General features: G+C 39.1%; 53 non-coding genes across 53 annotated transcripts; 25 read left to right on the top strand and 28 right to left on the bottom strand.

The window, feature by feature from the left end:
* Positions 1-337: 337 nt before the first annotated feature.
* On the top strand, positions 338-409 carry TRNAA-UGC (transfer RNA alanine (anticodon UGC)). Its single transcript has one exon. It is a non-coding gene; the product is annotated as a tRNA-Ala (tRNA).
* A 223-nt stretch (positions 410-632) lies between these two features.
* On the bottom strand, positions 633-704 carry TRNAG-UCC (transfer RNA glycine (anticodon UCC)). Its single transcript has one exon. It is a non-coding gene; the product is annotated as a tRNA-Gly (tRNA).
* Positions 705-1,411: 707 nt separating this feature from the next.
* TRNAA-UGC (transfer RNA alanine (anticodon UGC)) lies at positions 1,412-1,483 on the top strand. Its single transcript has one exon. It is a non-coding gene; the product is annotated as a tRNA-Ala (tRNA).
* A 1,511-nt stretch (positions 1,484-2,994) lies between these two features.
* TRNAA-UGC (transfer RNA alanine (anticodon UGC)) lies at positions 2,995-3,066 on the top strand. The gene has a single exon. It is a non-coding gene; the product is annotated as a tRNA-Ala (tRNA).
* A 467-nt stretch (positions 3,067-3,533) lies between these two features.
* On the top strand, positions 3,534-3,605 carry TRNAA-UGC (transfer RNA alanine (anticodon UGC)). Its single transcript has one exon. It is a non-coding gene; the product is annotated as a tRNA-Ala (tRNA).
* Positions 3,606-4,072: 467 nt separating this feature from the next.
* TRNAA-UGC (transfer RNA alanine (anticodon UGC)) lies at positions 4,073-4,144 on the top strand. The gene has a single exon. It is a non-coding gene; the product is annotated as a tRNA-Ala (tRNA).
* Positions 4,145-4,371: 227 nt separating this feature from the next.
* On the bottom strand, positions 4,372-4,443 carry TRNAG-UCC (transfer RNA glycine (anticodon UCC)). Its single transcript has one exon. It is a non-coding gene; the product is annotated as a tRNA-Gly (tRNA).
* A 467-nt stretch (positions 4,444-4,910) lies between these two features.
* On the bottom strand, positions 4,911-4,982 carry TRNAG-UCC (transfer RNA glycine (anticodon UCC)). Its single transcript has one exon. It is a non-coding gene; the product is annotated as a tRNA-Gly (tRNA).
* Positions 4,983-5,150: 168 nt separating this feature from the next.
* TRNAA-UGC (transfer RNA alanine (anticodon UGC)) lies at positions 5,151-5,222 on the top strand. The gene has a single exon. It is a non-coding gene; the product is annotated as a tRNA-Ala (tRNA).
* Positions 5,223-5,450: 228 nt separating this feature from the next.
* Positions 5,451-5,522, bottom strand: TRNAG-UCC (transfer RNA glycine (anticodon UCC)). The gene has a single exon. It is a non-coding gene; the product is annotated as a tRNA-Gly (tRNA).
* A 168-nt stretch (positions 5,523-5,690) lies between these two features.
* TRNAA-UGC (transfer RNA alanine (anticodon UGC)) lies at positions 5,691-5,762 on the top strand. The gene has a single exon. It is a non-coding gene; the product is annotated as a tRNA-Ala (tRNA).
* A 227-nt stretch (positions 5,763-5,989) lies between these two features.
* TRNAG-UCC (transfer RNA glycine (anticodon UCC)) lies at positions 5,990-6,061 on the bottom strand. The gene has a single exon. It is a non-coding gene; the product is annotated as a tRNA-Gly (tRNA).
* Positions 6,062-6,229: 168 nt separating this feature from the next.
* On the top strand, positions 6,230-6,301 carry TRNAA-UGC (transfer RNA alanine (anticodon UGC)). The gene has a single exon. It is a non-coding gene; the product is annotated as a tRNA-Ala (tRNA).
* A 1,511-nt stretch (positions 6,302-7,812) lies between these two features.
* Positions 7,813-7,884, top strand: TRNAA-UGC (transfer RNA alanine (anticodon UGC)). Its single transcript has one exon. It is a non-coding gene; the product is annotated as a tRNA-Ala (tRNA).
* A 467-nt stretch (positions 7,885-8,351) lies between these two features.
* On the top strand, positions 8,352-8,423 carry TRNAA-UGC (transfer RNA alanine (anticodon UGC)). Its single transcript has one exon. It is a non-coding gene; the product is annotated as a tRNA-Ala (tRNA).
* Positions 8,424-8,650: 227 nt separating this feature from the next.
* TRNAG-UCC (transfer RNA glycine (anticodon UCC)) lies at positions 8,651-8,722 on the bottom strand. The gene has a single exon. It is a non-coding gene; the product is annotated as a tRNA-Gly (tRNA).
* A 469-nt stretch (positions 8,723-9,191) lies between these two features.
* On the bottom strand, positions 9,192-9,263 carry TRNAG-UCC (transfer RNA glycine (anticodon UCC)). The gene has a single exon. It is a non-coding gene; the product is annotated as a tRNA-Gly (tRNA).
* Positions 9,264-9,431: 168 nt separating this feature from the next.
* On the top strand, positions 9,432-9,503 carry TRNAA-UGC (transfer RNA alanine (anticodon UGC)). Its single transcript has one exon. It is a non-coding gene; the product is annotated as a tRNA-Ala (tRNA).
* A 450-nt stretch (positions 9,504-9,953) lies between these two features.
* On the top strand, positions 9,954-10,025 carry TRNAA-UGC (transfer RNA alanine (anticodon UGC)). The gene has a single exon. It is a non-coding gene; the product is annotated as a tRNA-Ala (tRNA).
* A 543-nt stretch (positions 10,026-10,568) lies between these two features.
* Positions 10,569-10,640, top strand: TRNAA-GGC (transfer RNA alanine (anticodon GGC)). The gene has a single exon. It is a non-coding gene; the product is annotated as a tRNA-Ala (tRNA).
* Positions 10,641-10,866: 226 nt separating this feature from the next.
* On the bottom strand, positions 10,867-10,938 carry TRNAG-UCC (transfer RNA glycine (anticodon UCC)). Its single transcript has one exon. It is a non-coding gene; the product is annotated as a tRNA-Gly (tRNA).
* A 168-nt stretch (positions 10,939-11,106) lies between these two features.
* On the top strand, positions 11,107-11,178 carry TRNAA-UGC (transfer RNA alanine (anticodon UGC)). Its single transcript has one exon. It is a non-coding gene; the product is annotated as a tRNA-Ala (tRNA).
* A 226-nt stretch (positions 11,179-11,404) lies between these two features.
* Positions 11,405-11,476, bottom strand: TRNAG-UCC (transfer RNA glycine (anticodon UCC)). Its single transcript has one exon. It is a non-coding gene; the product is annotated as a tRNA-Gly (tRNA).
* Positions 11,477-11,943: 467 nt separating this feature from the next.
* On the bottom strand, positions 11,944-12,015 carry TRNAG-UCC (transfer RNA glycine (anticodon UCC)). The gene has a single exon. It is a non-coding gene; the product is annotated as a tRNA-Gly (tRNA).
* A 168-nt stretch (positions 12,016-12,183) lies between these two features.
* On the top strand, positions 12,184-12,255 carry TRNAA-UGC (transfer RNA alanine (anticodon UGC)). The gene has a single exon. It is a non-coding gene; the product is annotated as a tRNA-Ala (tRNA).
* A 450-nt stretch (positions 12,256-12,705) lies between these two features.
* TRNAA-UGC (transfer RNA alanine (anticodon UGC)) lies at positions 12,706-12,777 on the top strand. Its single transcript has one exon. It is a non-coding gene; the product is annotated as a tRNA-Ala (tRNA).
* A 543-nt stretch (positions 12,778-13,320) lies between these two features.
* Positions 13,321-13,392, top strand: TRNAA-UGC (transfer RNA alanine (anticodon UGC)). Its single transcript has one exon. It is a non-coding gene; the product is annotated as a tRNA-Ala (tRNA).
* Positions 13,393-13,618: 226 nt separating this feature from the next.
* On the bottom strand, positions 13,619-13,690 carry TRNAG-UCC (transfer RNA glycine (anticodon UCC)). Its single transcript has one exon. It is a non-coding gene; the product is annotated as a tRNA-Gly (tRNA).
* A 168-nt stretch (positions 13,691-13,858) lies between these two features.
* TRNAA-UGC (transfer RNA alanine (anticodon UGC)) lies at positions 13,859-13,930 on the top strand. Its single transcript has one exon. It is a non-coding gene; the product is annotated as a tRNA-Ala (tRNA).
* A 227-nt stretch (positions 13,931-14,157) lies between these two features.
* TRNAG-UCC (transfer RNA glycine (anticodon UCC)) lies at positions 14,158-14,229 on the bottom strand. Its single transcript has one exon. It is a non-coding gene; the product is annotated as a tRNA-Gly (tRNA).
* Positions 14,230-14,397: 168 nt separating this feature from the next.
* On the top strand, positions 14,398-14,469 carry TRNAA-UGC (transfer RNA alanine (anticodon UGC)). The gene has a single exon. It is a non-coding gene; the product is annotated as a tRNA-Ala (tRNA).
* Positions 14,470-14,696: 227 nt separating this feature from the next.
* TRNAG-UCC (transfer RNA glycine (anticodon UCC)) lies at positions 14,697-14,768 on the bottom strand. The gene has a single exon. It is a non-coding gene; the product is annotated as a tRNA-Gly (tRNA).
* A 466-nt stretch (positions 14,769-15,234) lies between these two features.
* On the bottom strand, positions 15,235-15,306 carry TRNAG-UCC (transfer RNA glycine (anticodon UCC)). Its single transcript has one exon. It is a non-coding gene; the product is annotated as a tRNA-Gly (tRNA).
* A 1,006-nt stretch (positions 15,307-16,312) lies between these two features.
* TRNAG-UCC (transfer RNA glycine (anticodon UCC)) lies at positions 16,313-16,384 on the bottom strand. The gene has a single exon. It is a non-coding gene; the product is annotated as a tRNA-Gly (tRNA).
* Positions 16,385-16,851: 467 nt separating this feature from the next.
* TRNAG-UCC (transfer RNA glycine (anticodon UCC)) lies at positions 16,852-16,923 on the bottom strand. The gene has a single exon. It is a non-coding gene; the product is annotated as a tRNA-Gly (tRNA).
* A 168-nt stretch (positions 16,924-17,091) lies between these two features.
* TRNAA-UGC (transfer RNA alanine (anticodon UGC)) lies at positions 17,092-17,163 on the top strand. The gene has a single exon. It is a non-coding gene; the product is annotated as a tRNA-Ala (tRNA).
* A 227-nt stretch (positions 17,164-17,390) lies between these two features.
* On the bottom strand, positions 17,391-17,462 carry TRNAG-UCC (transfer RNA glycine (anticodon UCC)). Its single transcript has one exon. It is a non-coding gene; the product is annotated as a tRNA-Gly (tRNA).
* A 168-nt stretch (positions 17,463-17,630) lies between these two features.
* Positions 17,631-17,702, top strand: TRNAA-UGC (transfer RNA alanine (anticodon UGC)). Its single transcript has one exon. It is a non-coding gene; the product is annotated as a tRNA-Ala (tRNA).
* Positions 17,703-17,928: 226 nt separating this feature from the next.
* Positions 17,929-18,000, bottom strand: TRNAG-UCC (transfer RNA glycine (anticodon UCC)). Its single transcript has one exon. It is a non-coding gene; the product is annotated as a tRNA-Gly (tRNA).
* Positions 18,001-18,467: 467 nt separating this feature from the next.
* On the bottom strand, positions 18,468-18,539 carry TRNAG-UCC (transfer RNA glycine (anticodon UCC)). The gene has a single exon. It is a non-coding gene; the product is annotated as a tRNA-Gly (tRNA).
* Positions 18,540-18,707: 168 nt separating this feature from the next.
* TRNAA-UGC (transfer RNA alanine (anticodon UGC)) lies at positions 18,708-18,779 on the top strand. The gene has a single exon. It is a non-coding gene; the product is annotated as a tRNA-Ala (tRNA).
* A 228-nt stretch (positions 18,780-19,007) lies between these two features.
* Positions 19,008-19,079, bottom strand: TRNAG-UCC (transfer RNA glycine (anticodon UCC)). Its single transcript has one exon. It is a non-coding gene; the product is annotated as a tRNA-Gly (tRNA).
* Positions 19,080-19,247: 168 nt separating this feature from the next.
* TRNAA-UGC (transfer RNA alanine (anticodon UGC)) lies at positions 19,248-19,319 on the top strand. Its single transcript has one exon. It is a non-coding gene; the product is annotated as a tRNA-Ala (tRNA).
* Positions 19,320-19,546: 227 nt separating this feature from the next.
* Positions 19,547-19,618, bottom strand: TRNAG-UCC (transfer RNA glycine (anticodon UCC)). Its single transcript has one exon. It is a non-coding gene; the product is annotated as a tRNA-Gly (tRNA).
* A 168-nt stretch (positions 19,619-19,786) lies between these two features.
* Positions 19,787-19,858, top strand: TRNAA-UGC (transfer RNA alanine (anticodon UGC)). Its single transcript has one exon. It is a non-coding gene; the product is annotated as a tRNA-Ala (tRNA).
* A 207-nt stretch (positions 19,859-20,065) lies between these two features.
* Positions 20,066-20,137, bottom strand: TRNAG-UCC (transfer RNA glycine (anticodon UCC)). Its single transcript has one exon. It is a non-coding gene; the product is annotated as a tRNA-Gly (tRNA).
* A 467-nt stretch (positions 20,138-20,604) lies between these two features.
* TRNAG-UCC (transfer RNA glycine (anticodon UCC)) lies at positions 20,605-20,676 on the bottom strand. The gene has a single exon. It is a non-coding gene; the product is annotated as a tRNA-Gly (tRNA).
* Positions 20,677-21,123: 447 nt separating this feature from the next.
* Positions 21,124-21,195, bottom strand: TRNAG-UCC (transfer RNA glycine (anticodon UCC)). Its single transcript has one exon. It is a non-coding gene; the product is annotated as a tRNA-Gly (tRNA).
* Positions 21,196-21,662: 467 nt separating this feature from the next.
* Positions 21,663-21,734, bottom strand: TRNAG-UCC (transfer RNA glycine (anticodon UCC)). Its single transcript has one exon. It is a non-coding gene; the product is annotated as a tRNA-Gly (tRNA).
* A 469-nt stretch (positions 21,735-22,203) lies between these two features.
* On the bottom strand, positions 22,204-22,275 carry TRNAG-UCC (transfer RNA glycine (anticodon UCC)). The gene has a single exon. It is a non-coding gene; the product is annotated as a tRNA-Gly (tRNA).
* A 467-nt stretch (positions 22,276-22,742) lies between these two features.
* TRNAG-UCC (transfer RNA glycine (anticodon UCC)) lies at positions 22,743-22,814 on the bottom strand. Its single transcript has one exon. It is a non-coding gene; the product is annotated as a tRNA-Gly (tRNA).
* A 168-nt stretch (positions 22,815-22,982) lies between these two features.
* Positions 22,983-23,054, top strand: TRNAA-UGC (transfer RNA alanine (anticodon UGC)). The gene has a single exon. It is a non-coding gene; the product is annotated as a tRNA-Ala (tRNA).
* A 227-nt stretch (positions 23,055-23,281) lies between these two features.
* TRNAG-UCC (transfer RNA glycine (anticodon UCC)) lies at positions 23,282-23,353 on the bottom strand. Its single transcript has one exon. It is a non-coding gene; the product is annotated as a tRNA-Gly (tRNA).
* Between the last annotated feature and the right edge of the window lie 122 nt (positions 23,354-23,475).

Below are 23,475 nucleotides of genomic sequence, written 5' to 3'. Positions count from 1 at the left end.
GGAAACTATATTCTTCAATTCAGTTATTGCTCAATAGCTTATATTTGGTAGTGACAAGAAATTGACACGCATTCATTGCCTCAAAACAATCTGCTGCTGCATTGGTCGGGAGTTGAACCCGGATCGACTGCTTGGAAGGCAACCATGCTAACCGTTACACCACCAATGCCAGGCTCATTACAGTTTGTCTAATTAGCAATGTCGGAAAGTTCATTTTTGGGGAGATGTATTGAAAATGTAACATGATTCAATGTTCATTGTGTTCATTGAATAAATCGAAGTGATTTTATTTAGTGATTCAATTTTTTTTCAATCCTTTCATTTTGTAACTCATCTCGGGGATGTAGCTCAGTGGTAGAGCGCATGCTTTGCATGTATGAGGCCCCGGGTTCGAAACCCGGCATCTCCTTTTTCTGATGCTGGTTGAAAACAAGTTGATGAGGGGGGAAAAACGTTTTAGAGATGTGTTGATTCGTAATTGAAAGTAACATAAAGCTAAACCATTTGATCATCTTGAACCCACTTGTTTGTTGAAGGAAACTATATTCTTCAATTCAGTTATTGCTCAATAGCTTATATTTGGTAGTGACAAGAAATTGACACGCATTCATTGCCTCAAAACAATCTGCTGCTGCATTGGCCGGGAGTTGAACCCGGATCGACTGCTTGGAAGGCAACCATGCTAACCGTTACACCACCAATGCCAGGCTCATTACAGTTTGTCTAATTAGCGATGTCGGAAAGTTCATTTTTGGGGAGATGTATTGAAAATGTAACATGATTCAATGTTCATTGTGTTCATTGAATAAATCGAAGTGATTTTATTTAGTGATTCAATTTTTTTTCAATCCTTTCATTTTGTAACTCATCTCGGGGATGTAGCTCAGTGGTAGAGCGCATGGTTTGCATGTATGAGGCCCCGGGTTCGAAACCCGGCATCTCCATTTTCTGATGCTGGTTGAAAACAAGTTGATGAGGGGGGGAAAACGTTTTAGAGATGTGTTGATTCGTAATTGAAAGTAACATAAAGCTAAACCATTTGATCATCTTGAACCCACTTGTAAATTAGTTGAAGGAAACTATATTCTTCAATTCAGTTATTGCTCAATAGCTTATATTTGGTAGTGACAAGAAATTGACACGCATTCATTGCCTCAAAACAATCTGCTGCTGCATTGGCCGGGAGTTGAACCCAGATCGACTGCTTGGAAGGCAACCATGCTAACCGTTACACCACCAATGCCAGGCTCATTACAGTTTGTCTAATTAGCAATGTCGGAAAGTTCATTTTTGGGGAGATGTATTGAAAATGTAACATGATTCAATGTTCATTGTGTTCATTGAATAAATCGAAGTGATTTTATTTAGTGATTCAATTTTTTTTCAATCCTTTCATTTTGTAACTCATTTCGGGGATGTAGCTCAGTGGTAGAGCGCATGCTTTGCATGTATGAGGCCCCGGGTTCGAAACCCGGCATCTCCATTTTCTGATGCTGGTTGAAAACAAGTTGATGAGGGGGGGAAAACGTTTTAGAGATGTGTTGATTCGTAATTGAAAGTAACATAAAGCTAAACCATTTGATCATCTTGAACCCACTTGTAAATTAGTTGAAGGAAACTATATTCTTCAATTCAGTTATTGCTCAATAGCTTATATTTGGTAGTGACAAGAAATTGACACGCATTCATTGCCTCAAAACAATCTGCTGCTGCATTGGCCGGGAGTTGAACCCGGATCGACTGCTTGGAAAGCAACCATGCTAACCGTTACACCACCAATGCCAGGCTCATTACAGTTTGTCTAATTAGCGATGTCGGAAAGTTCATTTTTGGGGAGATGTATTGAAAATGTAACATGATTCAATGTTCATTGTGTTCATTGAATAAATCGAAGTGACTTTATTTAGTGATTCAATTTTTTTTTCAATCCTTTCATTTTGTAACTCATCTCTCATCTCATCTCTTTGCATGTATGAGGCCCCGGGTTCGAAACCCGGCATCTCCATTTTCTGATGCTGGTTGAAAACAAGTTGATGAGGGGGGAAAAACGTTTTAGAGATGTGTTGATTCGTAATTGAAAGTAACATAAAGCTAAACCATTTGATCATCTTGAACCCACTTGTAAATTAGTTGAAGGAAACTATATTCTTCAATTCAGTTATTGCTCAATAGCTTATATTTGGTAGTGACAAGAAATTGACGCGCATTCATTGCCTCAAAACAATCTGCTGCTGCATTGGCCGGGAGTTGAACCTGGATCGACTGCTAACCGTTACACCACCAATGCCAGGCTCATTACAGTTTGTCTAATTAGCGATGTCGGAAAGTTCATTTTTGGGGAGATGTATTGAAAATGTAACATGATTCAATGTTCATTGTGTTCATTGAATAAATCGAAGTGATTTTATTTAGTGATTCAATTTTTTTTCAATCCTTTCATTTTGTAACTCATCTCGGGGATGTAGCTGAGTGGTAGAGCGCATGCTTTGCATGTATGAGGCCCCGGGTTCGAAACCCGGCATCTCCATTTTCTGATGCTGGTTGAAAACAAGTTGATGAGGGGTGGAAAACATTTTAGAGATGTGTTGATTCGTAATTGAAAGTAACATAAAGCTAAACCATTTGATCATCTTGAACCCACTTGTAAATTAGTTGAAGGAAACTATATTCTTCAATTCAGTTATTGCTCAATAGCTTATATTTGGTAGTGACAAGAAATTGACACGCATTCATTGCCTCAAAACAATCTGCTGCTGCATTGGTCGGGAGTTGAACCCGGATCGACTGCTTGGAAGGCAACCATGCTAACCGTTACACCACCAATGCCAGGCTCATTACAGTTTGTCTAATTAGCAATGTCGGAAAGTTCATTTTTGGGGAGATGTATTGAAAATGTAACATGATTCAATGTTCATTGTGTTCATTGAATAAATCGAAGTGATTTTATTTAGTGATTCAATTTTTTTTCAATCCTTTCATTTTGTAACTCATCTCGGGGATGTAGCTCAGTGGTAGAGCGCATGCTTTGCATGTATGAGGCCCCGGGTTCGAAACCCGGCATCTCCATTTTCTGATGCTGGTTGAAAACAAGTTGATGAGGGGGGGAAAACGTTTTAGAGATGTGTTGATTCGTAATTGAAAGTAACATAAAGCTAAACCATTTGATCATCTTGAACCCACTTGTAAATTAGTTGAAGGAAACTATATTCTTCAATTCAGTTATTGCTCAATAGCTTATATTTGGTAGTGACAAGAAATTGACACGCATTCATTGCCTCAAAACAATCTGCTGCTGCATTGGCCGGGAGTTGAACCCGGATCGACTGCTTGGAAAGCAACCATGCTAACCGTTACACCACCAATGCCAGGCTCATTACAGTTTGTCTAATTAGCGATGTCGGAAAGTTCATTTTTGGGGAGATGTATTGAAAATGTAACATGATTCAATGTTCATTGTGTTCATTGAATAAATCGAAGTGATTTTATTTAGTGATTCAATTTTTTTTCAATCCTTTTATTTTGTAACTCATCTCGGGGATGTAGCTCAGTGGTAGAGCGCATGCTTTGCATGTATGAGGCCCCGGGTTCGAAACCCGGCATCTCCATTTTCTGATGCTGGTTGAAAACAAGTTGATGAGGGGGGAAAAACGTTTTAGAGATGTGTTGATTCGTAATTGAAAGTAACATAAAGCTAAACCATTTGATCATCTTGAACCCACTTGTAAATTAGTTGAAGGAAACTATATTCTTCAATTCAGTTATTGCTCAATAGCTTATATTTGGTAGTGACAAGAAATTGACACGCATTCATTGCCTCAAAACAATCTGCTGCTGCATTGGCCGGGAGTTGAACCCGGATCGACTGCTTGGAAAGCAACCATGCTAACCGTTACACCACCAATGCCAGGCTCATTACAGTTTGTCTAATTAGCGATGTCGGAAAGTTCATTTTTGGGGAGATGTATTGAAAATGTAACATGATTCAATGTTCATTGTGTTCATTGAATAAATCGAAGTGATTTTATTTAGTGATTCAATTTTTTTTCAATCCTTTTATTTTGTAACTCATCTCGGGGATGTAGCTCAGTGGTAGAGCGCATGCTTTGCATGTATGAGGCCCCGGGTTCGAAACCCGGCATCTCCATTTTCTGATGCTGGTTGAAAACAAGTTGATGAGGGGGGAAAAACGTTTTAGAGATGTGTTGATTCGTAATTGAAAGTAACATAAAGCTAAACCATTTGATCATCTTGAACCCACTTGTAAATTAGTTGAAGGAAACTATATTCTTCAATTCAGTTATTGCTCAATAGCTTATATTTGGTAGTGACAAGAAATTGACACGCATTCATTGCCTCAAAACAATCTGCTGCTGCATTGGCCGGGAGTTGAACCCGGATCGACTGCTTGGAAGGCAACCATGCTAACCGTTACACCACCAATGCCAGGCTCATTACAGTTTGTCTAATTAGCGATGTCGGAAAGTTCATTTTTGGGGAGATGTATTGAAAATGTAACATGATTCAATGTTCATTGTGTTCATTGAATAAATCGAAGTGATTTTATTTAGTGATTCAATTTTTTTTCAATCCTTTCATTTTGTAACTCATCTCGGGGATGTAGCTCAGTGCTAGAGCGCATGCTTTGCATGTATGAGGCCCCGGGTTCGAAACCCGGCATCTCCATTTTCTGATGCTGGTTGAAAACAAGTTGATGAGGGGGGGAAAACGTTTTAGAGATGTGTTGATTCGTAATTGAAAGTAACATAAAGCTAAACCATTTGATCATCTTGAACCCACTTGTAAATTAGTTGAAGGAAACTATATTCTTCAATTCAGTTATTGCTCAATAGCTTATATTTGGTAGTGACAAGAAATTGACACGCATTCATTGCCTCAAAACAATCTGCTGCTGCATTGGCCGGGAGTTGAACCCGGATCGACTGCTTGGAAGGCAACCATGCTAACCGTTACACCACCAATGCCAGGCTCATTACAGTTTGTCTAATTAGCGATGTCGGAAAGTTCATTTTTGGGGAGATGTATTGAAAATGTAACATGATTCAATGTTCATTGTGTTCATTGAATAAATCGAAGTGATTTTATTTAGTGATTCAATTTTTTTTCAATCCTTTCATTTTGTAACTCATCTCGGGGATGTAGCTCAGTGGTAGAGCGCATGCTTTGCATGTATGAGGCCCCGGGTTCGAAACCCGGTATCTCCATTTTCTGATGCTGGTTGAAAACAAGTTGATGAGGGGGGGGGAAACGTTTTAGAGATGTGTTGATTCGTAATTGAAAGTAACATAAAGCTAAACCATTTGATCATCTTGAACCCACTTGTAAATTAGTTGAAGGAAACTATATTCTTCAATTCAGTTATTGCTCAATAGCTTATATTTGGTAGTGACAAGAAATTGACACGCATTCATTGCCTCAAAACAATCTGCTGCTGCATTGGCCGGGAGTTGAACCCGGATCGACTGCTTGGAAGGCAACCATGCTAACCGTTACACCACCAATGCCAGGCTCATTACAGCTTGTCTAATTAGCGATGTCGGAAAGTTCATTTTTGGGGAGATGTATTGAAAATGTAACATGATTCAATGTTCATTGTGTTCATTGAATAAATCGAAGTGATTTTATTTAGTGATTCAATTTTTTTTCAATCCTTTCATTTTGTAACTCATCTCGGGGATGTAGCTCAGTGGTAGAGCGCATGCTTTGCATGTATGAGGCCCCGGGTTCGAAACCCGGCATCTCCTTTTTCTGATGCTGGTTGAAAACAAGTTGATGAGGGGGGAAAAACGTTTTAGAGATGTGTTGATTCGTAATTGAAAGTAACATAAAGCTAAACCATTTGATCATCTTGAACCCACTTGTAAATTAGTTGAAGGAAACTATTTTCTTCAATTCAGTTATTGCTCAATAGCTTGTATTTGGTAGTGACAAGAAATTGACACGCATTCATTGCCTCAAAACAATCTGCTGCTGCATTGGCCGGGAGTTGAACCCGGATCGACTGCTTGGAAGGCAACCATGCTAACCGTTACACCACCAATGCCAGGCTCATTACAGTTTGTCTAATTAGCAATGTCGGAAAGTTCATTTTTGGGGAGATGTATTGAAAATGTAACATGATTCAATGTTCATTGTGTTCATTGAATAAATCGAAGTGATTTTATTTAGTGATTCAATTTTTTTTCAATCCTTTCATTTTGTAACTCATTTCGGGGATGTAGCTCAGTGGTAGAGCGCATGCTTTGCATGTATGAGGCCCCGGGTTCGAAACCCGGCATCTCCATTTTCTGATGCTGGTTGAAAACAAGTTGATGAGGGGGGGAAAACGTTTTAGAGATGTGTTGATTCGTAATTGAAAGTAACATAAAGCTAAACCATTTGATCATCTTGAACCCACTTGTAAATTAGTTGAAGGAAACTATATTCTTCAATTCAGTTATTGCTCAATAGCTTATATTTGGTAGTGACAAGAAATTGACACGCATTCATTGCCTCAAAACAATCTGCTGCTGCATTGGCCGGGAGTTGAACCCGGATCGACTGCTTGGAAAGCAACCATGCTAACCGTTACACCACCAATGCCAGGCTCATTACAGTTTGTCTAATTAGCGATGTCGGAAAGTTCATTTTTGGGGAGATGTATTGAAAATGTAACATGATTCAATGTTCATTGTGTTCATTGAATAAATCGAAGTGATTTTATTTAGTGATTCAATTTTTTTTTCAATCCTTTCATTTTGTAACTCATCTCTCATCTCATCTCTTTGCATGTATGAGGCCCCGGGTTCGAAACCCGGCATCTCCATTTTCTGATGCTGGTTGAAAACAAGTTGATGAGGGGGGAAAAACGTTTTAGAGATGTGTTGATTCGTAATTGAAAGTAACATAAAGCTAAACCATTTGATCATCTTGAACCCACTTGTAAATTAGTTGAAGGAAACTATATTCTTCAATTCAGTTATTGCTCAATAGCTTATATTTGGTAGTGACAAGAAATTGACACGCATTCATTGCCTCAAAACAATCTGCTGCTGCATTGGCCGGGAGTTGAACCTGGATCGACTGCTAACCGTTACACCACCAATGCCAGGCTCATTACAGTTTGTCTAATTAGCGATGTCGGAAAGTTCATTTTTGGGGAGATGTATTGAAAATGTAACATGATTCAATGTTCATTGTGTTCATTGAATAAATCGAAGTGATTTTATTTAGTGATTCAATTTTTTTTCAATCCTTTCATTTTGTAACTCATCTCGGGGATGTAGCTGAGTGGTAGAGCGCATGCTTTGCATGTATGAGGCCCCGGGTTCGAAACCCGGCATCTCCATTTTCTGATGCTGGTTGAAAACAAGTTGATGAGGGGTGGAAAACATTTTAGAGATGTGTTGATTCGTAATTGAAAGTAACATAAAGCTAAACCATTTGATCATCTTGAACCCACTTGTAAATTAGTTGAAGGAAACTGTATTCTTCAATTCAGTTATTGCTCAATAGCTTATATTTGGTAGTGACAAGAAATTGACACGCATTCATTGCCTCAAAACAATCTGCTGCTGCATTGGTCGGGAGTTGAACCCGGATCGACTGCTTGGAAGGCAACCATGCTAACCGTTACACCACCAATGCCAGGCTCATTACAGTTTGTCTAATTAGCAATGTCGGAAAGTTCATTTTTGGGGAGATGTATTGAAAATGTAACATGATTCAATGTTCATTGTGTTCATTGAATAAATCGAAGTGATTTTATTTAGTGATTCAATTTTTTTTCAATCCTTTCATTTTGTAACTCATCTCGGGGATGTAGCTCAGTGGTAGAGCGCATGCTTTGCATGTATGAGGCCCCGGGTTCGAAACCCGGCATCTCCATTTTCTGATGCTGGTTGAAAACAAGTTGATGAGGGGGGGAAAACGTTTTAGAGATGTGTTGATTCGTAATTGAAAGTAACATAAAGCTAAACCATTTGATCATCTTGAACCCACTTGTAAATTAGTTGAAGGAAACTATATTCTTCAATTCAGTTATTGCTCAATAGCTTATATTTGGTAGTGACAAGAAATTGACACGCATTCATTGCCTCAAAACAATCTGCTGCTGCATTGGCCGGGAGTTGAACCCAGATCGACTGCTTGGAAGGCAACCATGCTAACCGTTACACCACCAATGCCAGGCTCATTACAGTTTGTCTAATTAGCGATGTCGGAAAGTTCATTTTTGGGGAGATGTATTGAAAATGTAACATGATTCAATGTTCATTGTGTTCATTGAATAAATCGAAGTGATTTTATTTAGTGATTCAATTTTTTTTCAATCCTTTTATTTTGTAACTCATCTCGGGGATGTAGCTCAGTGGTAGAGCGCATGCTTTGCATGTATGAGGCCCCGGGTTCGAAACCCGGCATCTCCATTTTCTGATGCTGGTTGAAAACAAGTTGATGAGGGGGGAAAAACGTTTTAGAGATGTGTTGATTCGTAATTGAAAGTAACATAAAGCTAAACCATTTGATCATCTTGAACCCACTTGTAAATTAGTTGAAGGAAACTATATTCTTCAATTCAGTTATTGCTCAATAGCTTATATTTGGTAGTGACAAGAAATTGACACGCATTCATTGCCTCAAAACAATCTGCTGCTGCATTGGCCGGGAGTTGAACCCGGATCGACTGCTTGGAAGGCAACCATGCTAACCGTTACACCACCAATGCCAGGCTCATTACAGTTTGTCTAATTAGCGATGTCGGAAAGTTCATTTTTGGGGAGATGTATTGAAAATGTAACATGATTCAATGTTCATTGTGTTCATTGAATAAATCGAAGTGATTTTATTTAGTGATTCAATTTTTTTTCAATCCTTTCATTTTGTAACTCATCTCGGGGATGTAGCTCAGTGCTAGAGCGCATGCTTTGCATGTATGAGGCCCCGGGTTCGAAACCCGGCATCTCCATTTTCTGATGCTGGTTGAAAACAAGTTGATGAGGGGGGGAAAACGTTTTAGAGATGTGTTGATTCGTAATTGAAAGTAACATAAAGCTAAACCATTTGATCATCTTGAACCCACTTGTAAATTAGTTGAAGGAAACTATATATTTTTCAATTCAGTTATTGCTCAATAGCTTATATTTGGTAGTGACAAGAAATTGACACGCATTCATTGCCTCAAAACAATCTGCTGCTGCATTGGCCGGGAGTTGAACCCGGATCGACTGCTTGGAAGGCAACCATGCTAACCGTTACACCACCAATGCCAGGCTCATTACATTTTGTCTAATTAGCGATGTCGGAAAGTTCATTTTTGGTGAGATGTATTGAAAATGTAACATGATTCAATGTTCATTGTGTTCATTGAATAAATCGAAGTGATTTTATTTAGTGATTCAATTTTTTTTCAATCCTTTCATTTTGTAACTCATCTCGGGGATGTAGCTCAGTGGTAGAGCGCATGCTTTGCATGTATGAGGCCCCGGGTTCGAAACCCGGCATCTCCATTTTCTGATGCTGGTTGAAAACAAGTTGATGAGGGGGGAAAAACGTTTTAGAGATGTGTTGATTCGTAATTGAAAGTAACATAAAGCTAAACCATTTGATCATCTTGAACCCACTTGTAAATTAGTTGAAGGAAACTATATTCTTCAATTCAGTTATTGCTCAATAGCTTATATTTGGTAGTGACAAGAAATTGACACGCATTCATTGCCTCAAAACAATCTGCTGCTGCATTGGCCGGGAGTTGAACCCGGATCGACTGCTAACCGTTACACCACCAATGCCAGGCTCATTACAGTTTGTCTAATTAGCGATGTCGGAAAGTTCATTTTTGGGGAGATGTATTGAAAATGTAACATGATTCAATGTTCATTGTGTTCATTGAATAAATCGAAGTGATTTTATTTAGTGATTCAATTTTTTTTCAATCCTTTCATTTTGTAACTCATCTCGGGGATGTAGCTCAGTGGTAGAGCGCATGCTTTGCATGTATGAGGCCCCGGGTTCGAAACCCGGCATCTCCATTTTCTGATGATGGTTGAAAACAAGTTGATGAGGGGGGGAAAACGTTTTAGAGATGTGTTTATTCGTAATTGAAAGTAAAATAAAGCTAAACCATTTGATCATCTTGAACCCACTTGTAAATTAGTTGAAGGAAACTATATTCTTCAATTCAGTTATTGCTCAATAGCTTATATTTGGTAGTGACAAGAAATTGACACGTATTCATTGCCTCAAAACAATCTGCTGCTGCATTGGCCGGGAGTTGAACCCGGATCGACTGCTTGGAAGGCAACCATGCTAACCGTTACACCACCAAGCGAATCCAACGGGTCTTTGAGGCTTACTTTCAATAGATCGCAGCGAAGCGGCTGCTCTGCTAAGTACACCACCAATGCCAGGCTCATTACAGTTTGTCTAATTCGCGATGTCGGAAAGTTCATTTTTGGGGAGATGTATTGAAAATGTAACATGATTCAATGTTCATTGTGTTCATTGAATAAATCGAAGTGATTTTATTTAGTGATTCAATTTTTTTTCAATCCTTTCATTTTGTAACTCATCTCGGGGATGTAGCTCAGTGGTAGAGCGCATGCTTGGCATGTATGAGGCCCCGGGTTCGAAACCCGGCATCTCCATTTTCTGATGCTGGTTGAAAACAAGTTGATGAGGGGGGAAAACGTTTTAGAGATGTGTTGATTCGTAATTGAAAGTAACATAAAGCTAAACCATTTGATCATCTTGAACCCACTTGTAAATTAGTTGAAGGAAACTATATTCTTCAATTCAGTTATTGCTCAATAGCTTATATTTGGTAGTGATAAGAAATTGACACGCATTCATTGACTCAAAACAATCTGCTGCTGCATTGGCCGGGAGTTGAACCCGGATCGACTGCTTGGAAGGCAACCATGCTAACCGTTACACCACCAATGCCAGGCTCATTACAGTTTGTCTAATTAGCGATGTCGGAAAGTTCATTTTTGGGGAGATGTATTGAAAATGTAACATGATTCAATGTTCATTGTGTTCATTGAATAAATCGAAGTGATTTTATTTAGTGATTCAATTTTTTTTCAACCCTTTCATTTTGTAACTCATCTCGGGGATGTAGCTCAGTGGTAGAGCGCATGCTTTGCATGTATGAGGCCCCGGGTTCGAAACCCGGCATCTCCATTTCCTGATGCCGGTTGAAAACAAGTTGATGAGGGGGGAAAACGTTTTAGAGATGTGTTGATTCGTAATTGAAAGTAACATAAAGCTAAACCATTTGATCATCTTGAACCCACTTGTAAATTAGTTGAAGGAAACTATATTCTTCAATTCAGTTATTGCTCAATAGCTTATATTTGGTAGTGACAAGAAATTGACACGCATTCATTGCCTCAAAACAATCTGCTGCTGCATTGGCCGGGAGTTGAACCCGGATCGACTGCTTGGAAGGCAACCATGCTAACCGTTACACCACCAATGCCAGGCTCATTACAGTTTGTCTAATTAGCGATGTCGGAAAGTTCATTTTTGGGGAGATGTATTGAAAATGTAACATGATTCAATGTTCATTGTGTTCATTGAATAAATCGAAGTGATTTTATTTAGTGATTCAATTTTTTTTCAATCCTTTCATTTTGTAACTCATCTCGGGGATGTAGCTCAGTGCTAGAGCGCATGCTTTGCATGTATGAGGCCCCGGGTTCGAAACCCGGCATCTCCATTTTCTGATGCTGGTTGAAAACAAGTTGATGAGGGGGGGAAAACGTTTTAGAGATGTGTTGATTCGTAATTGAAAGTAACATAAAGCTAAACCATTTGATCATCTTGAACCCACTTGTAAATTAGTTGAAGGAAACTATATTCTTCAATTCAGTTATTGCTCAATAGCTTATATTTGGTAGTGACAAGAAATTGACACGCATTCATTGCCTCAAAACAATCTGCTGCTGCATTGGCCGGGAGTTGAACCCGGATCGACTGCTTGGAAGGCAACCATGCTAACCGTTACACCACCAATGCCAGGCTCATTACATTTTGTCTAATTAGCGATGTCGGAAAGTTCATTTTTGGTGAGATGTATTGAAAATGTAACATGATTCAATGTTCATTGTGTTCATTGAATAAATCGAAGTGATTTTATTTAGTGATTCAATTTTTTTTCAATCCTTTCATTTTGTAACTCATCTCGGGGATGTAGCTCAGTGGTAGAGCGCATGCTTTGCATGTATGAGGCCCCGGGTTCGAAACCCGGCATCTCCATTTTCTGATGCTGGTTGAAAACAAGTTGATGAGGGGGGAAAAACGTTTTAGAGATGTGTTGATTCGTAATTGAAAGTAACATAAAGCTAAACCATTTGATCATCTTGAACCCACTTGTAAATTAGTTGAAGGAAACTATATTCTTCAATTCAGTTATTGCTCAATAGCTTATATTTGGTAGTGACAAGAAATTGACACGCATTCATTGCCTCAAAACAATCTGCTGCTGCATTGGCCGGGAGTTGAACCCGGATCGACTGCTAACCGTTACACCACCAATGCCAGGCTCATTACAGTTTGTCTAATTAGCGATGTCGGAAAGTTCATTTTTGGGGAGATGTATTGAAAATGTAACATGATTCAATGTTCATTGTGTTCATTGAATAAATCGAAGTGATTTTATTTAGTGATTCAATTTTTTTTCAATCCTTTCATTTTGTAACTCATCTCGGGGATGTAGCTCAGTGGTAGAGCGCATGCTTTGCATGTATGAGGCCCTGGGTTCGAAACCCGGCATCTCCATTTTCTGATGATGGTTGAAAACAAGTTGATGAGGGGGGGAAAACGTTTTAGAGATGTGTTTATTCGTAATTGAAAGTAAAATAAAGCTAAACCATTTGATCATCTTGAACCCACTTGTAAATTAGTTGAAGGAAACTATATTCTTCAATTCAGTTATTGCTCAATAGCTTATATTTGGTAGTGACAAGAAATTGACACGTATTCATTGCCTCAAAATAATCTGCTGCTGCATTGGCCGGGAGTTGAACCCGGATCGACTGCTTGGAAGGCAACCATGCTAACCGTTACACCACCAAGCGAATCCAACGGGTCTTTGAGGCTTACTTTCAATAGATCGCAGCGAAGCGGCTGCTCTGCTAAGTACACCACCAATGCCAGGCTCATTACAGTTTGTCTAATTCGCGATGTCGGAAAGTTCATTTTTGGGGAGATGTATTGAAAATGTAACATGATTCAATGTTCATTGTGTTCATTGAATAAATCGAAGTGATTTTATTTAGTGATTCAATTTTTTTTCAATCCTTTCATTTTGTAACTCATCTCGGGGATGTAGCTCAGTGGTAGAGCGCATGCTTTGCATGTATGAGGCCCCGGGTTCGAAACCCGGCATCTCCATTTTCTGATGCTGGTTGAAAACAAGTTGATGAGGGGGGAAAACGTTTTAGAGATGTGTTGATTCGTAATTGAAAGTAACATAAAGCTAAACCATTTGATCATCTTGAACCCACTTGTAAATTAGTTGAAGGAAACTATATTCTTCAATTCAGTTATTGCTCAATAGCTTATATTTGGTAGTGACAAGAAATTGACACGCATTCATTGACTCAAAACAATCTGCTGCTGCATTGGCCGGGAGTTGAACCCGGATCGACTGCTTGGAAGGCAACCATGCTAACCGTTACACCACCAATGCCAGGCTCATTACAGTTTGTCTAATTAGCGATGTCGGAAAGTTCATTTTTGGGGAGATGTATTGAAAATGTAACATGATTCAATGTTCATTGTGTTCATTGAATAAATCGAAGTGATTTTATTTAGTGATTCAATTTTTTTTCAACCCTTTCATTTTGTAACTCATCTCGGGGATGTAGCTCAGTGGTAGAGCGCATGCTTTGCATGTATGAGGCCCCGGGTTCGAAACCCGGCATTTCCATTTCCTGATGCTGGTTGAAAACAAGTTGATGAGGGGGGGAAAACGTTTTAGAGATGTGTTGATTCGTAATTGAAAGTAACATAAAGCTAAACCATTTGATCATCTTGAACCCACTTGTAAATTAGTTGAAGGAAACTATATTCTTCAATTCAGTTATTGCTCAATAGCTTATATTTGGTAGTGACAAGAAATTGACACGCATTCATTGCCTCAAAACAATCTGCTGCTGCATTGGCCGGGAGTTGAACCCGGATCGACTGCTTGGAAGGCAACCATGCTAACCGTTACACCACCAATGCCAGGCTCATTACAGTTTGTCTAATTAGCGATGTCGGAAAGTTCATTTTTGGGGAGATGTATTGAAAATGTAACATGATTCAATGTTCATTGTGTTCATTGAATAAATCGAAGTGATTTTATTTAGTGATTCAATTTTTTTTCAATCCTTTCATTTTGTAACTCATCTCGGGGATGTAGCTCAGTGGTAGGGCGCATGCTTTGCATGTATGAGGCCCCGGGTTCGAAACCCGGCATCTCCATTTTCTGATGCTGGTTGAAAACAAGTTGATGAGGGGGGGAAAACGTTTTAGAGATGTGTTGATTCGTAATTGAAAGTAACATAAAGCTAAACCATTTGATCATCTTGAACACACTTGTAAATTAGTTGAAGGAAACTATATTCTTCAATTCAGTTATTGCTCAATAGCTTATATTTGGTAGTGACAAGAAATTGACAAGCATTCATTGCCTCAAAACAATCTGCTGCTGCATTGGCCGGGAGTTGAACCCGGATCGACTGCTTGGAAGGCAACCATGCTAACCGTTACACCACCAATGCCAGGCTCATTACAGTTTGTCTAATTAGCGATGTCGGAAAGTTCATTTTTGGGGAGATGTATTGAAAATGTAACATGATTCAATGTTCATTGTGTTCATTGAATAAATCGAAGTGATTTTATTTAGTGATTCAATTTTTTTTCAATCCTTTCATTTTGTAACTCATCTCGGGGATGTAGCTCAGTGGTAGAGCGCATGCTTTGCATGTATGAGGCCCCGGGTTCGAAACCCTGCATCTCCATTTTCTGATGCTGGTTGAAAACAAGTTGATGAGGGGGGAAAACGTTTTAGAGATGTGTTAATTCGTAATTGAAAGTAACATAAAGCTAAACCATTTGATCATCTTGAACCCACTTGTAAATTAGTTGAAGGAAACTATATTCTTCAATTCAGTTATTGCTCAATAGCTTATATTTGGTAGTGAGAAGAAATTGACACGCATTCATTGCCTCAAAACAATCTGCTGCTGCATTGGCCGGGAGTTGAACCCGGATCGACTGCTTGGAAGGCAACCATGCTAACCGTTACACCACCAATGCCAGGCTCATTACAGTTTGTCTAATTAGCGATGTCGGAAAGTTCATTTTTGGGGAGATGTATTGAAAATGTAACATGATTCAATGTTCATTGTGTTCATTGAATAAATCGAAGTGATTTTATTTAGTGATTCAATTTTTTTTCAATCCTTTCATTTTGTAACTCATATCGGGGATGTAGCTCAGTGGTAGAGCGCATGCTTTGCATGTATGAGGCCCCGGGTTCGAAACCCGGCATCTCAATTTTCTGATGCTGGTTGAAAACAAGTTGATGAGGGGGGGAAAACGTTTTAGAGATGTGTTGATTCGTAATTGAAAGTAACATAAAGCTAAACCATTTGATCATCTTGAACCCACTTGTAAATTAGTTGAAGGAAACTATATTCTTCAATTCAGTTATTGCTCAATAGCTTATATTTGGTAGTGACAAGAAATTGACACGCATTCATTGCCTCAAAACAATCTGCTGCTGCATTGGCCGGAAGTTGAACCCGGATCGACTGCTTGGAAGGCAACCATGCTAACCGTTACACCACCAATGCCAGGCTCATTACAGTTTGTCTAATTAGCGATGTCGGAAAGTTCATTTTTGGGGAGATGTATTGAAAATGTAACATGATTCAATGTTCATTGTGTTCATTGAATAAATCGAAGTGATTTTATTTAGTGATTCAATTTTTTTTCAATCCTTTCATTTTGTAACTCATATCGGGGATGTAGCTCAGTGGTAGAGCGCATGCTTTGCATGTATGAGGCCCCGGGTTCGAAACCCGGCATCTCAATTTTCTGATGCTGGTTGAAAACAAGTTGATGAGGGGGGGAAAACGTTTTAGAGATGTGTTGATTCGTAATTGAAAGTAACATAAAGCTAAACCATTTGATCATCTTGAACCCACTTGTAAATTAGTTGAAGGAAACTATATTCTTCAATTCAGTTATTGCTCAATAGCTTATATTTGGTAGTGACAAGAAATTGACACGCATTCATTGCCTCAAAACAATCTGCTGCTGCATTGGCCGGGAGTTGAACCCGGATCGACTGCTTGGAAGGCAACCATGCTAACCGTTACACCACCAATGCCAGGCTCATTACAGTTTGTCTAATTAGCGATGTCGGAAAGTTCATTTTTGGGGAGATGTATTGAAAATGTAACATGATTCAATGTTCATTGTGTTCATTGAATAAATCGAAGTGATTTTATTTAGTGATTCAATTTTTTTTCAATCCTTTCATTTTGTAACTCATCTCGGGGATGTAGCTCAGTGGTAGAGCGCATGCTTTGCATGTATGAGGCCCCGGGTTCGAAACCCTGCATCTCCATTTTCTGATGCTGGTTGAAAACAAGTTGATGAGGGGGGGAAAACGTTTTAGAGATGTGTTAATTCGTAATTGAAAGTAACATAAAGCTAAACCATTTGATCATCTTGAACCCACTTGTAAATTAGTTGAAGGAAACTATATTCTTCAATTCAGTTATTGCTCAATAGCTTATATTTGGTAGTGAGAAGAAATTGACACGCATTCATTGCCTCAAAACAATCTGCTGCTGCATTGGCCGGGAGTTGAACCCGGATCGACTGCTTGGAAGGCAACCATGCTAACCGTTACACCACCAATGCCAGGCTCATTACAGTTTGTCTAATTAGCGATGTCGGAAAGTTCATTTTTGGGGAGATGTATTGAAAATGTAACATGATTCAATGTTCATTGTGTTCATTGAATAAATCGAAGTGATTTTATTTAGTGATTCAATTTTTTTTCAATCCTTTCATTTTGTAACTCATCTCGGGGATGTAGCTCAGTGGTAGAGCGCATGCTTTGCATGTATGAGGCCCCGGGTTCGAAACCCGGCATCTCCATTTTCTGATGCTGGTTGAAAACAAGTTGATGAGGGGGGGAAAACGTTTTAGAGATGTGTTGATTCGTAATTGAAAGTAACATAAAGCTAAACCATTTGATCATCTTGAACCCACTTGTAAATTAGTTGAAGGAAACTATATTCTTCAATTCAGTTATTGCTCAATAGCTTATATTTGGTAGTGACAAGAAATTGACACGCATTCATTGCCTCAAAACAATCTGCTGCTGCATTGGCCGGGAGTTGAACCCGGATCGACTGCTTGGAAGGCAACCATGCTAACCGTTACACCACCAATGCCAGGCTCATTACAGTTTCTTTAATTAGCGATGTCGGAAAGTTCATTTTTGGGGAGATGTATTGAAAATGTAACATGATTCAATGTTCATTGTGTTCATTGAATAAATCGAAGTGATTTTATTTAGTGATTCAATTTTTTTTCAATCCTTTCATTTTGTAACTCATCTCGGGGATGTAGCTCAGTGGTAGAGCGCATGCTTTGCATGTATGAGGCCCCGGGTTCGAAACCCGGCATCTCCATTTTCTGATGCTGGTTGAAAACAAGTTGATGAGGGGGGAAAACGTTTTAGAGATGTGTTGATTCGTAATTGAAAGTAACATAAAGCTAAACCATTTGATCATCTTGAACCCACTTGTAAATTAGTTGAAGGAAACTATATTCTTCAATTCAGTTATTGCTCAATAGCTTATATTTGGTAGTGACAAGAAATTGACACGCATTCATTGCCTCAAAACAATCTGCTGCTGCATTGGCCGGGAGTTGAACCCGGATCGACTGCTTGGAAGGCAACCATGCTAACCGTTACACCACCAATGCCAGGCTCATTACAGTTTGTCTAATTAGCGATGTCGGAAAGTTCATTTTTGGGGAGATGTATTGAAAATGTAACATGATTCAATGTTCATTGTGTTCATTGAATAAATCGAAGTGATTTTATTTAGTGATTCAATTTTTTTTCAATCCTTTCATTATGTAACTCATCTCGGGGATGTAGCTCAGTGGTAGAGCGCATGCTTTGCATGTATGAGGCCCCGGGTTCGAAACCCGGCATCTCTATTTTCTGATGCTGGTTGAAAACAAGTTGATGAGGGGGGGAAAACGTTTTAGAGATGTGTTGATTCGTAATTGAAAGTAACATAAAGCTAAACCATTTGATCATCTTGAACCCACTTGTAAATTAGTTGAAGGAAACTATATTCTTCAATTCAGTTATTGCTCAATAGCTTATATTTGGTAGTGACAAGAAATTGACACGCATTCATTGCCTCAAAACAATCTGCTGCTGCATTGGCCGGGAGTTGAACCCGGATCGACTGCTTGGAAGGCAACCATGCTAACCGTTACACCACCAATGCCAGGCTCATTACAGTTTGTCTAATTAGCGATGTCGGAAAGTTCATTTTTGGGGAGATGTATTGAAAATGTAACATGATTCAATGTTCATTGTGTTCATTGAATAAATCGAAGTGATTTTATTTAGTGATTCAATTTTTTTTCAATCCTTTCATTATGTAACTCATCTCGGGGATGTAGCTCAGTGGTAGAGCGCATGCTTTGCATGTATGAGGCCCCGGGTTCGAAACCCGGCATCTCTATTTTCTGATGCTGGTTGAAAACAAGTTGATGAGGGGGGGGAAAACGTTTTAGAGATGTGTTGATTCGTAATTGAAAGTAACATAAAGCTAAACCATTTGATCATCTTGAACCCACTTGTAAATTTGTTGAAGGAAACTATATTCTTCAATTCAGTTATTGCTCAATAGCTTATATTTGGTAGTGACAAGAAATTGACACGCATTCATTGCCTCAAAACAATCTGCTGCTGCATTGGCCGGGAGTTGAACCCGGATCGACTGCTTGGAAGGCAACCATGCTAACCGTTACACCACCAATGCCAGGCTCATTACAGTTTGTCTAATTAGCGATGTCGGAATGTTCATTTTTGGGGAGATGTATTGAAAATGTAACATGATTCAATGTTCATTGTGTTCATTGAATAAATCGAAGTGATTTTATTTAGTGATTCAATTTTTTTTCAATCCTTTCATTTTGTAACTCATCTCGGGGATGTAGCTCAGTGGTAGAGCGCATGCTTTGCATGTATGAGGCCCCGGGTTCGAAACCCGGCATCTCCATTTTCTGATGCTGGTTGAAAACAAGTTGATGAGGGGGGGAAAACGTTTTAGAGATGTGTTGATTCGTAATTGAAAGTAACATAAAGCTAAACCATTTGATCATCTTGAACCCACTTGTAAATTAGTTGAAGGAAACTATATTCTTCAATTCAGTTATTGCTCAATAGCTTATATTTGGTAGTGACAAGAAATTGACACACATTCATTGCCTCAAAACAATCTGCTGCTGCATTGGCCGGGAGTTGAACCCGGATCGACTGCTTGGAAGGCAACCATGCTAACCGTTACACCACCAATGCCAGGCTCATTACAGTTTGTCTAATTAGCGATGTCGGAAAGTTCATTTTTGGGGAGATGTATTGAAAATGTAACATGATTCAATGTTCATTGTGTTCATTGAATAAATCGAAGTGATTTTATTTAGTGATTCAATTTGTTTTCAATCCTTTCATTTTGTAACTCATCTCGGGGATGTAGCTCAGTGGTAGAGCGCATGCTTTGCATGTATGAGGCCCCGGGTTCGAAACCCGGCATCTCCATTTTCTGATGAGGGGGGGGGAAAAGTTTTAGAGATGTGTTGATTCGTAATTGAAAGTAACATAAAGCTAAACCATTTGATCATCTTGAACCCACTTGTAAATTAGTTGAAGGAAACTATATTCTTCAATTCAGTTATTGCTCAATAGCTTATATTTGGTAGTGACAAGAAATTGACACGCATTCATTGCCTCAAAACAATCTGCTGCTGCATTGGCCGGGAGTTGAACCCGGATCGACTGCTTGGAAGGCAACCATGCTAACCGTTACACCACCAATGCCAGGCTCATTACAGTTTGTCTAATTAGCGATGTCGGAAAGTTCATTTTTGGGGAGATGTATTGAAAATGTAACATGATTCAATGTTCATTGTGTTCATTGAATAAATCGAAGTGATTTTATTTAGTGATTCAATTTTTTTTCAATCCTTTCATTTTGTAACTCATATCGGGGATGTAGCTCAGTGGTAGAGCGCATGCTTTGCATGTATGAGGCCCCGGGTTCGAAACCCGGCATCTCAATTTTCTGATGCTGGTTGAAAACAAGTTGATGAGGGGGGGAAAACGTTTTAGAGATGTGTTGATTCGTAATTGAAAGTAACATAAAGCTAAACCATTTGATCATCTTGAACCCACTTGTAAATTAGTTGAAGGAAACTATATTCTTCAATTCAGTTATTGCTCAATAGCTTATATTTGGTAGTGACAAGAAATTGACACGCATTCATTGCCTCAAAACAATCTGCTGCTGCATTGGCCGGGAGTTGAACCCGGATCGACTGCTTGGAAGGCAACCATGCTAACCGTTACACCACCAATGCCAGGCTCATTACAGTTTGTCTAATTAGCGATGTCGGAAAGTTCATTTTTGGGGAGATGTATTGAAAATGTAACATGATTCAATGTTCATTGTGTTCATTGAATAAATCGAAGTGATTTTATTTAGTGATTCAATTTGTTTTCAATCCTTTCATTTTGTAACTCATCTCGGGGATGTAGCTCTGTGGTAGAGCGCATGCTTTGCATGTATGAGGCCCCGGGTTCGAAACCCGGCATCTCCATTTTCTGATGAGGGGGGGGGAAACGTTTTAGAGATGTGTTGATTCGTAATTGAAAGTAACATAAAGCTAAACCATTTGATCATCTTGAACCCACTTGTAAATTAGTTGAAGGAAACTATATTCTTCAATTCAGTTATTGCTCAATAGCTTATATTTGGTAGTGACAAGAAATTGACACGCATTCATTGCCTCAAAACAATCTGCTGCTGCATTGGCCGGGAGTTGAACCCGGATCGACTGCTTGGAAGGCAACCATGCTAACCGTTACACCACCAATGCCAGGCTCATTACAGTTTGTCTAATTAGCGATGTCGGAAAGTTCATTTTTGGGGAGATGTATTGAAAATGTAACATGATTCAATGTTCATTGTGTTCATTGAATAAATCGAAGTGATTTTATTTAGTGATTCAATTTTTTTTCAATCCTTTCATTTTGTAACTCATATCGGGGATGTAGCTCAGTGGTAGAGCGCATGCTTTGCATGTATGAGGCCCCGGGTTCGAAACCCGGTATCTCAATTTTCTGATGCTGGTTGAAAACAAGTTGATGAGGGGGGGAAAACGTTTTAGAGATGTGTTGATTCGTAATTGAAAGTAACATAAAGCTAAACCATTTGATCATCTTGAACCCACTTGTAAATTAGTTGAAGGAAACTATATTCTTCAATTCAGTTATTGCTCAATAGCTTATATTTGGTAGTGACAAGAAATTGACACGCATTCATTGCCTCAAAACAATCTGCTGCTGCATTGGCCGGGAGTTGAACCCGGATCGACTGCTTGGAAGGCAACCATGCTAACCGTTACACCACCAATGCCAGGCTCATTACAGTTTGTCTAATTAGCGATGTCGGAAAGTTCATTTTTGGGGAGATGTATTGAAAATGTAACATGATTCAATGTTCATTGTGTTCATTGAATAAATCGAAGTGATTTTATTTAGTGATTCAATTTTTTTTCAATCCTTTCATTTTGTAACTCATATCGGGGATGTAGCTCAGTGGTAGAGCGCATGCTTTGCATGTATGAGGCCCCGGGTTCGAAACCCGGCATCTCAATTTTCTGATGCTGGTTGAAAACAAGTTGATGAGGGGGGGGGAAAACGTTTTAGAGATGTGTTGATTCGTAATTGAAAGTAACATAAAGCTAAACCATTTGATCATCTTGAACCCACTTGTAAATTAGTTGAAGGAAACTATATTCTTCAATTCAGTTATTGCTCAATAGCTTATATTTGGTAGTGAGAAGAAATTGACACGCATTCATTGCCTCAAAACAATCTGCTGCTGCATTGGCCGGGAGTTGAACCCGGATCGACTGCTTGGAAGGCAACCATGCTAACCGTTACACCACCAATGCCAGGCTCATTACAGTTTGTCTAATTAGCGATGTCGGAAAGTTCATTTTTGGGGAGATGTATTGAAAATGTAACATGATTCAATGTTCATTGTGTTCATTGAATAAATCGAAGTGATTTTATTTAGTGATTCAATTTTTTTTCAATCCTTTCATTTTGTAACTCATCTCGGGGATGTAGCTCAGTGGTAGAGCGCATGCTTTGCATGTATGAGGCCCCGGGTTCGAAACCCTGCATCTCCATTTTCTGATGCTGGTTGAAAACAAGTTGATGAGGGGGGGAAAACGTTTTAGAGATGTGTTGATTCGTAATTGAAAGTAACATAAAGCTAAACCATTTGATCATCTTGAACCCACTTGTAAATTAGTTGAAGGAAACTATATTCTTCAATTCAGTTATTGCTCAATAGCTTATATTTGGTAGTGACAAGAAATTGACACGCATTCATTGCCTCAAAACAATCTGCTGCTGCATTGGCCGGGAGTTGAACCCGGATCGACTGCTTGGAAGGCAACCATGCTAACCGTTACACCACCAATGCCAGGCTCATTACAGTTTGTCTAATTAGCGATGTCGGAAAGTTCATTTTTGGGGAGATGTATTGAAAATGTAACATGATTCAATGTTCATTGTGTTCATTGAATAAATCGAAGTGATTTTATTTAGTGATTCAATTTTTTTTCAATCCTTTCATTTTGTAACTCATCTCGGGGATGTAGCTCAGTGGTAGAGCGCATGCTTTGCATGTATGAGGCCCCGGGTTCGAAACCCGGCATCTCTATTTTCTGATGCTGGTTGAAAACAAGTTGATGAGGGGGGGAAAACGTTTTAGAGATGTGTTGATTCGTAATTGAAAGTAACATAAAGCTAAACCATTTGATCATCTTGAACCCACTTGTAAATTTGTTGAAGGAAACTATATTCTTCAATTCAGTTATTGCTCAATAGCTTATATTTGGTAGTGACAAGAAATTGACACGCATTCATTGCCTCAAAACAATCTGCTGCTGCATTGGCCGGGAGTTGAACCCGGATCGACTGCTTGGAAGGCAACCATGCTAACCGTTACACCACCAATGCCAGGCTCATTACAGTTTGTCTAATTAGCGATGTCGGAAAGTTCATTTTTGGGGAGATGTATTGAAAATGTAACATGATTCAATGTTCATTGTGTTCATTGAATAAATCGAAGTGATTTTATT

Source organism: Saccoglossus kowalevskii, chromosome 6 (assembly GCF_978046115.1).
Source record: "Saccoglossus kowalevskii chromosome 6, keSacKowa6.1, whole genome shotgun sequence".
NCBI lineage: Eukaryota > Metazoa > Hemichordata > Enteropneusta > Harrimaniidae > Saccoglossus > Saccoglossus kowalevskii.
Note: the sequence above shows the minus strand (reverse complement) of the source record. Positions and strands in the feature narration are given on the sequence as shown.